This window comes from Passer domesticus, chromosome 3 (assembly GCF_036417665.1).
Source record: "Passer domesticus isolate bPasDom1 chromosome 3, bPasDom1.hap1, whole genome shotgun sequence".
Classification (NCBI taxonomy): Eukaryota; Metazoa; Chordata; class Aves; order Passeriformes; family Passeridae; genus Passer; species Passer domesticus.
In genome coordinates, this window is record NC_087476.1 from 29257421 (window position 1) to 29272010 (window position 14590).

The window sequence follows — 14590 nt, forward strand, 5'->3', positions numbered from 1 at the left end:
TCCTTCACCCTGAACCACACAGGAGGATAGGGAATGATGTTTGGGGTCAGACCCTAACAGCTCCTCTTAGCTACTCCTTCCTTGTCACTCTTTGCTCCAGTGTAGGCTTTGCATGGGTTGCAGCTGCTTTAGGCCACATCCACCTGCTTTGGCAAAGGGCTGCAGCCTGGATAATTGCTCTGCCATGGAGTACCTCCTCTTCCTCTGATCTCATGTTCCCTCCTCCTTTCCCTGGGGCACTTTTTGCCCTTTCTTAAATATGTTTTCCTCAAGGCATCAGCACACCTCAGTTGCAGGTTTAGTCATGCCCAGCAGCTCCAGTCTTTCCTTGAAGGGGCCCCAACACTGCCCCTACTGCTGCCAATGTGGCCTAATTTACATCATTTTACATTTTACCCCTTTTCACCTCCAACTTTTCAATTACTGTTTTCATCAGAATTACTCCTAAACCGTGGCACACTGTTGAATCCAGACATCAGGGTTTGTAGTTGTCTGGTTTTTTGTTTCTCCTTTCTTTAACAATAGAAGTTCAAAAGCACAAAAAATAGAGTTATGGAATAGCTGTAAGCAACAAGGGACAGAAATAGCATTTACAAGGGGACAGTCTTGCAGAGCTCAGACATCTGTCATGGTACTATCTTAAGAAGCTAGGACAGACCGTCAGTGTGTAAGCCCAGAGCATCAGCACTGTGAACAGAACACAACAGAATGCTTTGGGTGGGAAGGGATCTCACAGACTGTCTAGTCCCAACCCCCCTACCATGGGCAGGGACACTTTCCACTAGACCAGATTGCTCAAAGCCCCATCCAACCTGGCCTTGAACACTTTCAGGGATGAGGCACCCACAACTTGTTTGGGCAACCTGTTCTAGTGCCCACCCTCCTCCCAGTAAAGAATTTCTTCCTAATATCTCACCTAAACCTACCCTTATTATTAGAATACTCTTCTAAGTGTACAAGTGAGTCAGAAATAATCCTTTGCAGAAAAAACAACCCATTAGAAATAGATGTTATTTAACTGTATAACACAGGAGGAGAAAGGATGGTTCTCTGTTGCAGGAAGAGATTAATCCTTTAGAAATTGACAGCTATAATTACTAGTTTCACTTCATAGTAGTCTTGCAAAAGTCAATAGAACTATTTGCACAGGAAAATGAGCAAGTTTTGTTATTAAATCTCATTTGATTGTTCAGGTTTCACTCTTTTTTTAATATCCATCAGTGTATTTTTTTCCACCCAAAATGCAGAATTCCAAGGCTCAGAACATTCTACCAGTTACCACAGTGATTAATCTGCAATAGCAAGATTAACAATGAAAAGAAATTAGTAAATTAAATTATCTTTTTTCAACTTAATCCCTTTTTATTTGGTCACATAAAACTGTTGATTGAAGACTGCACTAAAATACATGTACTTTATGAACTTAATGTCATGTAGATCAAGAAAAATGAATGGAGGTGTTTTTACACACCATATACATATATCCCTATGACTGATTTCCATTGATTCAGGTTTGTGATTTCTGATGTTAATTACGTATTTCAAATAAGCATATGGAAAATAAAGACCTCTTTTTGTGTCTATAGGTCTCTCTATTAATTTCTTGGTAAATGTTCTATAAACATATTCTCCACCCAGCTGCAGAAGTCAAAGGTAGAACTTCTCCCATGCAGAGGGAGCTGTGAAAACCAGGTAGGATACACAGCTGTGCCACACTTGGAGGCACAAGGATTCAAGTACTTATGTCAGTGACAGAACTTCTAGGGCAGAGAATTTAATTCTTTTCTCAGCCCCTAAAACCCAGCAGTGAGACATTCTCGAAGGAGATGGGGCTGAGAAGAGATGGAATTGAAATCCTTTTCCTTGAGAAAGTAGAGCCAAGTCTTCTCCATCCTGGATGAGTGCCTTACATGCAAGATGGAATATAAGAAGGAGGAAACCAAGCTAGGTCTTTCTCTGCCATGAAGCAGACAAATATTAAAATTGTTTGATTTTCATTATTTGGAAGCAGCTAATTAAGCACCTCTCTTCAGAACACAGTTTCAAGTCAGTGAAGTTTCCAGAAGAGGCAATTGAAGACACACAGAGTTACACCAAAAATCTTGAGGCTAGAAGAAAACACACCCTATATATGGAACTAAGGGTTATTTTCTTAGGCTAGAAGGGGCAAACAAGGAGATAATTTTGAATGTTAACGTGTTTTAAAGGGTTGTGTCAATCCTATTGTAGAAAATAGATAGAAAGATAAGATCGGGTGATAACACTGGTTGGCAGGACCATCTGACAGTGTCCCTGGAGCCGCCCTAGGAGAGGCCCTCAGGGGCAGCACTGGCCAGTGCTTCTCACCAGGCCCAGTGTTCTTAGCAGCATCTTGGTGTCTCGCCTTCCTGCACTGTGACAGCAAAGCTCAGAGATAAGCAGGCCTTTCCCTCGTGTGACCTGCTGCAAGCACAGGTGAGGCTTCGAGGCTCTACTGCTATTTCAGTGGCCTCCTGTCCAGCCTGACTCCCTGTAAGCACCCAGCTGTCAAATGAAAGCTTCCTGATGCATTTTGGAGTCCACTGACATTTTTCCTAGAGGAAGGACATAATCACTACCTGTGTTTAAAACTTTTGAGGTGACAAGAGCTGAACTTTTCATGTTAGAAACATGATCTTTAGTTTTTATGTTGTGGATATCACTTGTCATATATTTTGAACTACCTAAGCAGTGCTTGTGCTTTTCAAGCCAGTCTTGATGGTATTTAAATCACACAATGAAATAAACATTGCTGCTGCCAAACAAGAGACTGGCCAGAAGTATAAGCTTAGATCAGCAAAACCTGAATTAATCACAAATCTGTGGCTCACTTCCAAGTCCACCAGTAAAAAGCTAACTAGTGAATAACTTAAAATAGAGAGAAAGAAGAACCTGATCAGTGTTGCTGGTTTAAGCCCTGGGCTGGGGCCAGGGAATGCTGCTCCCCAGCTCCAGCTATGGCCCTGTGGAGTGGAGGTCACACACACACAGCCCCTGTCCCCCTGCCACTGCCTGAAAAACCATAGCCATTCGTGTGGCTGGGGGCCACTGCCAGGCTGCAGTTGGCAGCTCAGGAGAAGGAAAGCACTGAGGAGGAGAAAGCCCCACCATGACTATCACTCTCCTCCTGCTGAGGACAGCAGGATGCTGGCGCTTTGTCACAACACGTTCTGCCCCTCTGCTCCAGGAGGCAGGAAGCTGTCAGCCTGCATTGGCCAAGCTGCATTGGAAGGATAAGCATGATACTCAAGGAAAAAGATCTACATTGTCAAGCTTTTCTTATGTAAGTGTGGTAAAAAAAGCATTTTTTAAACCTTTTCAATCAATGTGAACAATGAGTGTTGGTATTCCTGCAGCTGGACTAATAATACACGCTTGGTATATTTTGGTTAGACTTTTAAAGTGTTCACCAGCATAACAATAAATTTTAAGTTCCATATACATATATATGCATGTATAATGTCTTCCCTTTTGGCAAAAAAGAAAAATAAATTTGAGTGCATCATCTGCTGCTTCTTGCTTGGAGGAGTTTTCTGTTAGCTTTTTGGCCTTTCTAAGGGATCTTATTTCATCTTCCTGACTGCTTCTGAGAAAAACACCTTCATGAGGGCAGTGGTCTATTACACAAAGATCTGAGTCTAAATAAATTACCTGTAACTACTTGGGAAGGGTCCAAAAGAAGCAGGAATTGGACTGAGATCATGTCTGCATTCAACATAAATTCACCCTGTCAGAGTAGTACTTCTCCATAGTACTTTTCATCCCTGGGGTTTCCAAGGCATTTTACCTATGAAATCTGTGTGTTAATTATTCATTAAATTCTGGATTCATTTTCTTGATCTTTTTTACACAGTATTTATTCTACAGGACACAGCAACAGTCTAGGTACAGACTGGGGTGTACAGAACTGGGGTGAAGAAGTAAATTGTTAACTACAATGTAAGTGAATCATAAGGCAGAACACAGTTACATGGCTGGATGTGTTTTCCAGCTTAAAAATCAGCACCTTCAGCAACATAATGCCTGTGAAATTGTCCCATATATCAATCAGTTAATAAGAAAACTGTGTCCTAATGAATCACTGGGACTTTTTACAGTACATTGTACTTGATAGCCATAAAGCTCTTAAGGCCTGTGACCTACCAGTAAAACCCCACAATGAAAATACACTTTCCCTTAGATAAATTCATAATGAAACACTTCTATTTTGACATTTTGAAGTAATTTTGATACCTGGAATTAGAAACTAACTGAAACTTTCTCAGAGGCCACAGATTTCCATTACAGAGACAAATTTTCAAGAACAGTAATGAGTCCTTGGCATTTAGTACAACTGCATTTTAGTATGATTTGACATGCTCTGGAAGGAGAAAAGTATAATTTTCCTCTCCCCTGCTGGAAGAAAAATGACAAAGGAGAAAGCTGCAGAAGAAGCCCACAATGCCAGCTTTGTCAGGGAAAATTTACATCTCTACATTTTAAAGGAAAAGGCTTTCTGCATTCTTTCATTTCTGACTTTCATGTCTGAGTTGGCAATTTGCCTGAAGGACTGATCCTCTGACAGAATTATTGTCAGGGAGGTCAGCTGTAAATTTCAATCAGTCAGTACAGGGCATAAGGAAAACATTGTCAGGAGTATTTTCCTGCAACTTGGGATCAGATATAAACACTGAATGTAGGGCTCTAAGCATAAACCTTCAAATAAAAATTTACCATGAAAATCAATAATTTTTAATTCTAACCACGTCTGCTAATTATGTACAAAATCTCCACTGATAGAGCTGTTTTTCTGTGCTGTGGAGAAAACTTTGGCCACACTTACTGGAACCAATGGACATCTCAGAAAAGAGAAAGCAAACATTATCTTATTACAGATATTAAAGGCCAGGAATTACTGAGATAATCACTTGCTAAGCAGTAAATTAAGAGGAACCATGATTATAGACATAAGAATTGTATTGGACATCCATATAAATTATGTCGAAAATAAGACTAAATTATAACGTTTGTATCCAATTTTTGGTGTTGCCAGTTCATAGATTTTAATCATGGGGCTTTATCCAAATAAAAATAACCAAATAAAAACAATTACACACCTCCCCCCCCCAAAAAAAAAACCCAAAAAAAAAAAACCCAAACAACAAACACACTTTATATTCCTGACACTTCTGCTTACAGGGAGAAGCTTGAAAATTAACCACAAAGGCAGAAGGGTCAAAAGGATATTGTCAGAGAGCATGTATTCTGACACATCTAAATGTATCATCATAAGTGACTCAATACCAACCTCATGTCATAATTTTCTGAGTCCTGACACAGGTGAGTCCTATTCTGCTTTCTGCAAGTTTCCAGACACCTTCAGTGCCAAACACTGTGTGTGCTGGCTGAGCTGGGACTTTGGCTCAACCATGTAGTGTCATCTCTATGTCCCTTTGAGAAGACACAACCTCAAACAGGAAAAATGGAATTGAAAATTCTGGTTTGAGTTGGGTGAGAAATTGTTACCAAACTTTCTAGCACAGGACCCATTACAGGCAGCAGTACATTCCTCTGACCCCTGTAACCCTGAGGGTACAGCCATCATCTTTTAGCTGCTCATGCAGATTCTCACTCAAAGACTGGAAGGACAGCAGCTGAAAGCAGCTCAGGCAGAAAGCCAAAGGCAGTGCACGTAAACCCTCACAGGCTCAAACACAGCCCTCCCAGTGCAAGGGAGCTCAGAATCAGGTTCACACAAGGTCTGGATGTCAGTGTTTGAGAGAAGTTCTCAGAGTTTTCATGTGGGTTCCCATGGTACTGTACAGTGAACTTCAGTCCTGCTCTGCTGACATAAACTCAAGTCTTATGTTAGCAGGATAAGGAAAGTGTTTTCACTTCTACTTACCACTTAAGCCAAAAACAACTTCTGTGGTTCATTCTGTCCTCTGGCTACAAAAGTCTTGTCTTATTTGGTGGTTTGAGGATTCAGAAAACACAAACTGAAACAGAAAGACTGTTGCTATTGCAATAAAAGAACTTTTACCTCCTCTGGTGTTCTCTAAGAAATAATCAGTTATTACTGGATGTGTACAAGACCTAGGACAAAAGCTCCAAACCTAAGTTTCTCTATACCAACAAAAAATGTGCAGGCAGGATGGAAAAAAGGAGATACTTTCTTTAAGGATCATCTTTCAGGGCTGGGGACATGGAGGGGACTTTGCAGTATTGGGGCAGGGTCTCCAACAGGCCAAAGACTTGAAAGGAAATGATGCTCTTTCTTCCACTGTGCGCTCCTGTAGACACAAAACCTTATTAGGACACAATCAATTTTATTAGTAGTAAAAATTCATCCAGAGAAGGGAAAAAAGATTTTATTAAGTCTGTTAACAAGTGTATTCCTGCCAACAATATATCTATGTAGAGAGCATACTCTGCGGGGTTCTCATGTAGGTTCTCCCAGCCCATCCTGCCCTACACTCCCAGCGCATTCCCTGAGTGCATGGACCAAGCTATTCAGGAGAAAGACACATATTATCTCTTCCCTCCTTAGGGTTCCCATTTTAAACAGGCTGCAGCAGCAAAACACCTTTTTCTTCCCCAGGTAGATCAAGGCGGGGGTGGTGCTGTTGTTGGTATTGTTTGTTTATTTCTTTTCTTCTTTTAGAAAAATAAAATGGAAGTTTTTGCCATTACCAGGAAATACAAAGGGGAAGAGCTACTACTTCTCACACTTGCACAAGTTAGTGGGGAGACAGAGAGGTCCCAAATAATTAGTCTCATGCTGGATCCCTGCCTCAGGAATCTTTTAAGTGTAACAGGGGTCCATTTTTTACAGGAGAGTGCTATGGATTTCTAGTGACAATATTGCTATATGCAGTACTTGAATTAGGAACTACAAACAAATTAAACTGCTTCACCCTTTGTGTGTCAGAGTTCATGAAAAACCACTGAAAAAGCCATCACAAAGCCGGCAAATTTTTCTGAAGAATTCCCTGTGCTTGCAAGGTGAAAGCAAGCTTGGTAACAAAATAATACTTGTATTATTTTCTTATTGCTAAGGTGCTCAATCATTAAAGTTGTTCCAATAAAGTCCACTTCAAACATCTGATTAGCATCCTAATAAATCCATTAAGGGACTAATTTATCACAGTGCCATTTTTTCACTTGGCCAAGTAGCAACAGAACACAAAAAAATTTCAGTGAACAGCAGGAAAAATCTGCAGCACTGACTCCTTTTTGTTTTCTTTGCATCACTATAAATATAACTTCATGTATATTGAATGAGGTTAATTTTAAGCAATTTTTTCTCTCCTTCTTACCTTAAGTGCTAAGTGATTTTGACAAGGTTAAATCCTAAAGGACGAGATGAGGTTCTGCTGTTAAATTTCTACCACACTATTCAGGCAGTCAGGGGTGCACAGGCTGTGATTTACTCTTAAAGGGACACCTGAAAAATGGTTAGTTCTGATCAAATACAGCTTGGAGAAAGGAATCATGCCTACTGTGTTCATTCCCCCTTTAACAGTACGTAAGCAGATCAGACAGAAGCAGAGATTTGGCAGGATATATCTACATTGAAAAGTAGCTCTATGCAACAGGATGGATTTGTAGAATCCCTACAATTAAAATTGGTAGAATTTTAATTATTTGGTGCTGAGAACATACTTGTCCCCAGTACTGGAATTTTGAAGCTTTTGATTCAATCTGCTTCTGATGTGGTCAACAGAATGAACACTTCTTCATGGCTGGAGCACGCCTTTGATTTAATTTCTGTTAACACAGGCCAACACTTCTTCACAGTGCAACTCCAAGCCTGGTAAGTAGGAACTCGACACATTTGGATTCACTTCCAAAGTCTGTTCTTTGTTTGAACTCAAACATTAATATAGTTACTGCCTTTGAGTCTCTCAACTAAGAGGTTTGGCACACATGGGAATTTCTTGGCCATTTCCATGGCATAGCCAAAGCTATTTTCCCATTGGAATCTAGTCTTCCTCCTGTGGTAAGATTAAAGGTTATTAAAAAATCATGCTTGCAGAGATTACAGGTGGGTTTCTGCATTTGTGCAACAATTTATGTTCCTGAAAGAGAGAATTTACAGCCAGGTCTAGAGGATTACAATGCACAGGTGTGAAAAAATAGCTGCATCCAGGGTTCTGGAAAACTAGGATGTTATTTAGACAATGATAAATAAATGGAATATTTAATGTCTGGCATTAATACTATTTTAAGAAAAGCATAGGTTGTGAAGCAGATATAGCTGAGAAGATTAGTCATTGCAAAGTTTAAAGAAACAATTAGACTGTAAACACAATTTCAATGATTTTTTAAATATAAGAAAATATAAAAAATAAATTTTAGAAATTAAGTTAAATGTTCCAAAGTCGGAAAAAAGTGTGTCATCTGCAGTGTTTCTACACTGTCTGTTCCAAAAAAAGAAAAAAGGACAGTAAGTATTTTTAAATACTACCTTAGGAAGAACTTTCAACCTGCTTTTTTTTTTTTTAATTTCTAAGATAATAGGAAAAAATAATCAAAACAAAATGAAAAAGGCTGTCCACACCCAGGAATTTAAGAATAAGGTATCTCTTTATTGGACCAAAGTGTGGACCAAAGTAAAAAACAGATCAGCATCCATTTCTACCTGAATTTTTTTTTCTGCATCAAAAGCCTTAGCATTCAGTGACAGGTTATTTAAATCACAAAAATTCAATTAAATATTTTTACTTCTACAATTTTATATTGCTTGTCATTTCCTATTTCTGTCCACACCACTCACCTCCTACATGCTGCGCATCTTGCTTTTGAATCCTCCTGAAAAGCTCCAATTAATTTATTCATTGTTGGTAGTACTGTATATGTCTTCAAGTTTAAAATGCATGAAGACTTAAAATTAAATTTGAATTTTCCTTAATCTTGTCATCTTTGGATCTTATAATCAAGCTACAGAGTACAGATATAATCAAATTTTCTGTAGCTTCACTAGAGAGGTAGTCTTGACTGCAGGAGTGTTGTCTTACAGAGAATATTACTTTTCTCTGACAGAAGACTCCTACACCTGTGTCCATCAGTAGTGCCCCTTCTTCCTTTCTCTTCTCCCTAATACTGTCACAAAAGTCATGCTGTCTCTGAGAACCTCTTTTCATGCACAGTTGCTACAGAAGTTGGGTTATATAGCACAGGATTTGTTGCAGAAATGTGCAATCAGTTTGGCTTCCCTGACATGCCGGCAAAGATAAAGAATATAAATCCAAAGTTACCGCATTTGAATTTCAAGCATTCTCATGTACTTCATCCATTTCTTGTTATCCATAAAAACTGCGATGTTTTGGCTACAGGCCATCAAGAATAAAAAGAGGAAACATCTCTAGGAAATAATCTGACCCTTGAAGCAGAAGATAGATAGGACGACCCCTCAAGTTTTCTTCCGGCATACATTGTGTGGTCATGCATTCAGTTTTTCACTGAATACTCAGTTCTGAAAAAAATGCCATTATTGTGATTTTATCCATACATGTTCATGGGAATTTTAATTATTAGTCAATTATGATTCTACGATTCAGTCAGTAATCAACAACTTGTGTCCTTAGCAGTTGGAGAGAGATCGGTCAGAATTTCTTTTGTTCTTTAGAAGGTGTTTGAAAGAAGAAGCCAAAATCACCACATTTTATAGAATTGCCTATTTTGGCACTTTTTTTAGAGATATATTGCCTAGACCAATAGCTTAAAAAGAGGCTACTTACAAATATGAAAAAAAGCAAATATTTTTTCTTGACCTCAATGATACAGTATTTCATTTGGAATTTATGAACATTTTATACATCAAGTTTTTGTTCATGTAAAGGCTTAAGAAAAGTCTCAAAGCTTACATTTGCTCATTAAAGAATAAAAGGGGAAAAGAATACAGCTATATTTAAAAAAAATCACCATGGTAACTAAACACAAGCTAATTTTGTAACCAAATTTAACTGTGAGGACAGAATAGATCATTACCTCTATATCATTTAATCAGAGATTAAGAAAACCCCTAATTAATTACTTTTCAATAAACAATAATTACCTGAATATAGAATTCTTTGAAAAGTCATGAAAAGACAGTTTCAGGCACGTTTATATGATACCACCAAACATTTTCAGACAAGTACCTTTGTTTTAAAACTTTTAGAGGCTATTGGCAAAGAAGAAAACATGTTGAGTTAATGATTACTTGGCTTTCAAAGAGTGTAAGTGCAATACATGTAATGTCTAAAGGCTAACTACCTTTGCTATTGAAAATATTCCCCCAAAGATTTTAGAGAGGATCAAAATTGTACCACCCAGTGTTCTGCACTGAGAAAAAAGTAGGAGATGCACAGAAGTGGCAGAAGTGCACAGTGAGTGATGAGCTGCTCACCTTACCTATGCACCACCTACCTGTACTCCAAACATATGAGAATTTACAGGGGATGTGAATCTTTTAAAATGCCACAGAGTTCAAACACCTCACATCAGTAAAGGGACAAAATATATCCATCAGACTAATTCCTATCAGCAGGCAAGAAAGAAATATCAGATTAATTTCTTTGTCCATTTAGGATTTGACCTTTCAGCTGAAGCTACCAACAAAGGTTTCCACCTAATGGCAGTTTTGGTGGCAGTTTCTGTGAAATGCCCATCCATCTACAGCCTTCCACCACTCGTATCTTCCCAATACCTGAATACCCACTTCATTATTAGGACCTGGATTGCACTGAGGAACACATTTTTATGAGTTAACACCCTCACAGAAAGCCTGGACTTCTGTAGTTATAGTATATATACTATATATTATAGTATAGTTCACTATAATATATTGCCTGCTGTCCTGTACTTTATGGAGCAAAATATTAATGTGCAGTATAACAAATTCCCCACTGAAATAACTAAGTTTAGTGATCATCACTTCATGGCACACTGCAAATGTCACTATTCCTTTTTGAAGATTTAATCTGCTACTTAATACGCAGAGTCTCTTTTACAGTTCTGGTAGGGACAAAGCTATTCTGAATGCAAACGGGGGGTTTTTGGGGGTTTCTTGTTTACTTTGGTTTTTGTTTCGTGTTTGCATTTGTTTGTAGGGGTTTTGTTTGTTTTTGGTTTTAATAATTTTTTGTATGGTCCCATCAGGCCTAATAGAACAGAAATAAGTTGCATATCTTACATTATAACAATTATGTGTTACTTCCAACTCCCAATAAAAGCCCATAAAAACATTCCTCAATAACACTGTCAGCAAGTTTTCTTTCAATACTTCCTAACAACCAGCTAATTACACACTATGTCAGATGCTGGACCTTTTTTTCCCTCAGGTTCATTGTAGGAGTTCATTGCCTTCATCTTAACTTCATGTTACTTCTTATGTGGTCAGATACCATTTTCACTTACCCATTAATATTTCAGTATTTTATATTAAGTATTCATTGGAGCAGGAAATCAAATGATGCTGTTTTGCTTCCCTAGCAGGTAGCCCAGCTACTGGCCTGTACAGCCCCAGCCTTTTCTGCTTTCTGTCTTTCACTTAATGAATTTTTAAGTAGTGTGTACAAAGTGGATTTATTACAAGACAAGAAAACTTAAGGACTGGTGGAAAAACTTCATAGTCCCTGATTCTTAAATCAATGGTCTCTAAAAGAAGAAGGGTGGGGGGAAGATATACACTTAATCTCATTAAATGACATCTAAATGTGTATTGGGACTTCTGTGTTCCAAAAGCGAATATCTGTCTTGTCAATTCTGCCAGTACTGTTATATGATAGAAACTAAGTGATTTGAAGGTACCAGAGTTTAGGCAATGATGAGTAAAATTTAGTTGCAGAGTCAGGTTCAGTGGCTGCAAGCCTAATGGATGTTCTGTGAACATTAGTGGGAGCTAAGTGCTACACTGAAGCATTTGGAGGAGCATGGGAGTACATCATGTTTTGATGTATCCACAACAGGTTATCCAGACTCCACAGGATGTATCTGATTGCTACAGAGACAGCAAATAGTTTTCTATTTCTTAAACAACCTCAGCATGTAAGTCATCCTTAGAAGCTCTGTGGAATTAATTTTCCACATTTCACTCATTTTTTATAGGCGGTTTCCAACTCCAGATGAAATGCAAGTGAGTGAAGACTAAGGAAATATACTGAGCTCTTGAATGAAAAAGAATTTTCTCTGGGTTTAATTATTTCTAATTTTGATGACAAAAATAACGTCAAGTGAAGCATGTTAAGAATTCAAAACCATTTACTGAAAATGTGCTGTCATAATTCAAATCCATGCAATCCACGAAACAATGCCAGCATCATCTCACTTTACAATAGCAAGTCATTTTAGCTCAGCATTTCAGAGGTTCTATTACAATCTCCAAGAAGCAGTAAACATCTTGAAGCAAATGTCATTAAGATTTTGTTCTGAAAAAGGGCAAAATTAAATAAAGCTCTGAGAAGACAGGCTCATTGAGGTATCAATGACATTAAGAAAAGGAAGATATGAATTGGTTCTCTCACTGCAGCCTCACCTCAGTGGACAAGGGTAAAACAACACAGGCAGAATAGGAAACACTCCAATTTTCCTTACTGCACAACTGAAACAGAGGGCTGGGAGTGGGAGACTACCCAGAATTAAACCTACCCTGCATATTATAAGGGACTGTATGATAAGAAGACAGTAGGTTGAGTACACAAGGTTAATTTTACAAACAGAAGAGGAAACACCCAGGGATTCACCACACAAATCTTCTAACACAGGACTGAGTAACTGATAGTTATTCCAAAACCCTACTTGTTTGCCTAACTACCAACTATGAGAGCTAAAGCTCCATGGACAGATGATTCTGGAAAATCCTTCACATATTTGAAACAACAGATCTGCAAGAAGTCAGTTCAGCTTTTTGTTTACTATTTATTGCCAAGAGGAAAGCCTCTCAAGAAGTGGAAGACAACAAACACCTTATTCTCTACCTCTGCACAAAACCAGTCACTCAGGAAGCATCTTTGCATCAACAGAAAAGATGGCACTAGTAATGAAAGAGGCAACTTCACCGAGCACACTCACAGAGTAAAAAAGTTCAATAAAAAATTGACCTTTTCCTGACTGAACAACAGAGAAAGAAGAATATGCATCCCAAATGCAGATACATAGCATTTAATGTCATTTAAGAGGAAAATAGGGGAAACAAAAGACAACAGGGCATACTATTTCTCCCTAGAAATCAAAAAGAACTGGGTCTGGAAAGGAAGTTGGAGGTCTAAGCAAGTGTAAGGGAAGTGAAGAGAAATGGCAATCAGGCAAGTTCAGTTCTCAGCTGCTGTATGAAAAGGATTAAAAGGTGTCTCTTCAGTTCAGAGCAGCCATGCCTGGAGCACCTGAATAGCCTGGCTGGAACAAACAGCCACCAAAAAGAGAAGTGATAAAGAAGAAGTCTTGCAGAAAAGAACTTGACACTGCATGCTCTATTCTTTCTTTTCTTGGATGCAGAGGCAGACTTGCCCTGTGAGAAACTTGATAAAATATAAAGGACAACCTCTCCATGCTCAGGTAAAAGTAAAACATTTACTATGCCATGAGTTCCTCTACTTCTGGCAGTCAAGGACTGGATAGGTTCTTGGGGATCAATATCAGACTTCTATTGCACATTGTAAGTAGCTCTAAGAATATGGCTCTTCCTTAAGAACACTATACATTTTAATTTTAAAAATGCCACTTGTGGGTTATACCTGCTGTTTTAGGCTGAAGACATTAATGGATGCATAAAGTTAATACTGCAGTTAATCTATTCCTACAATCTATTTAAAAATAATACAGCCATTTTCTAAAATGTTCATCCAAGTAATGCCTTTATTTATTGCTGTTTTTAAGTTCTATAGTTCTCAAATTATTAAGTCCTGCAGTTCTAAATTATTCCTTTGTTTAATTCACAGCCTAAAAGCCATTTTAATATTCTCATGTAAGTTTTAGGTGACCTTTCTCATTCTCTTTCCTATTCAGATATATATGGTCTAATAGAGCATCCAAAAGAGTAAGCAAACAGTCCTCATAGAAAAAAAGTATTTATTACAGCTTATTTTATATTTCTGTACAGAGAGGAAAAATTTATATTTTACTTTTCAAAAAATATACTTAGTTAAAAGGAACTTTCTTTCTGGCACCTTCGTTATCTGCACTATCCAGGTATTCCTAAAAATTTACACACATGCAGACAAGCAAAGAATTTTTTTTCTTTTGTTTGTCAGTAAACAAAATGTTAAGACAGAAAAGAGAGATGGAGGACTTATGACATGAGATAACAGGATGTCCAAACGCTTCAGATCTTCCTGCTTTTGTACTTGTGAATAGGAACGACTCCTACAAGTGCTGCAGTTAATGCTAGACTCTAAGTTGATGAGCTTAGGGGACAAAGAGGAAGCATTCCAAGGTCGATAGCTTATAGTGATGGCATTACCTTTCTTCCTCAGGATAGCTCCAGTTGTGTGCCAGGGCTTGCATCTTGCCTGTAATTACTTCCTGACCCAGTGAACAAAACACATTGGTCACACATCCAAGTCTTTCATGCTGTGATTTACTCTTCTTTGCAGCACTATGCTGGGCCATT

At 38.3% G+C, this 14590-nt stretch overlaps 1 long non-coding RNA gene across 1 annotated transcript in view; it reads right to left on the reverse strand.

Annotated features, from left to right (window-relative positions):
* LOC135296237 (uncharacterized) overlaps positions 1-14590 on the reverse strand; it is a 37121-nt gene that overhangs the window by 21918 nt on the left and 613 nt on the right. The window contains exon 2 of the long non-coding RNA XR_010358306.1: positions 14441-14502. This is a non-coding gene — a long non-coding RNA (uncharacterized LOC135296237). The remainder of the gene's footprint in view (positions 1-14440; positions 14503-14590) is intronic.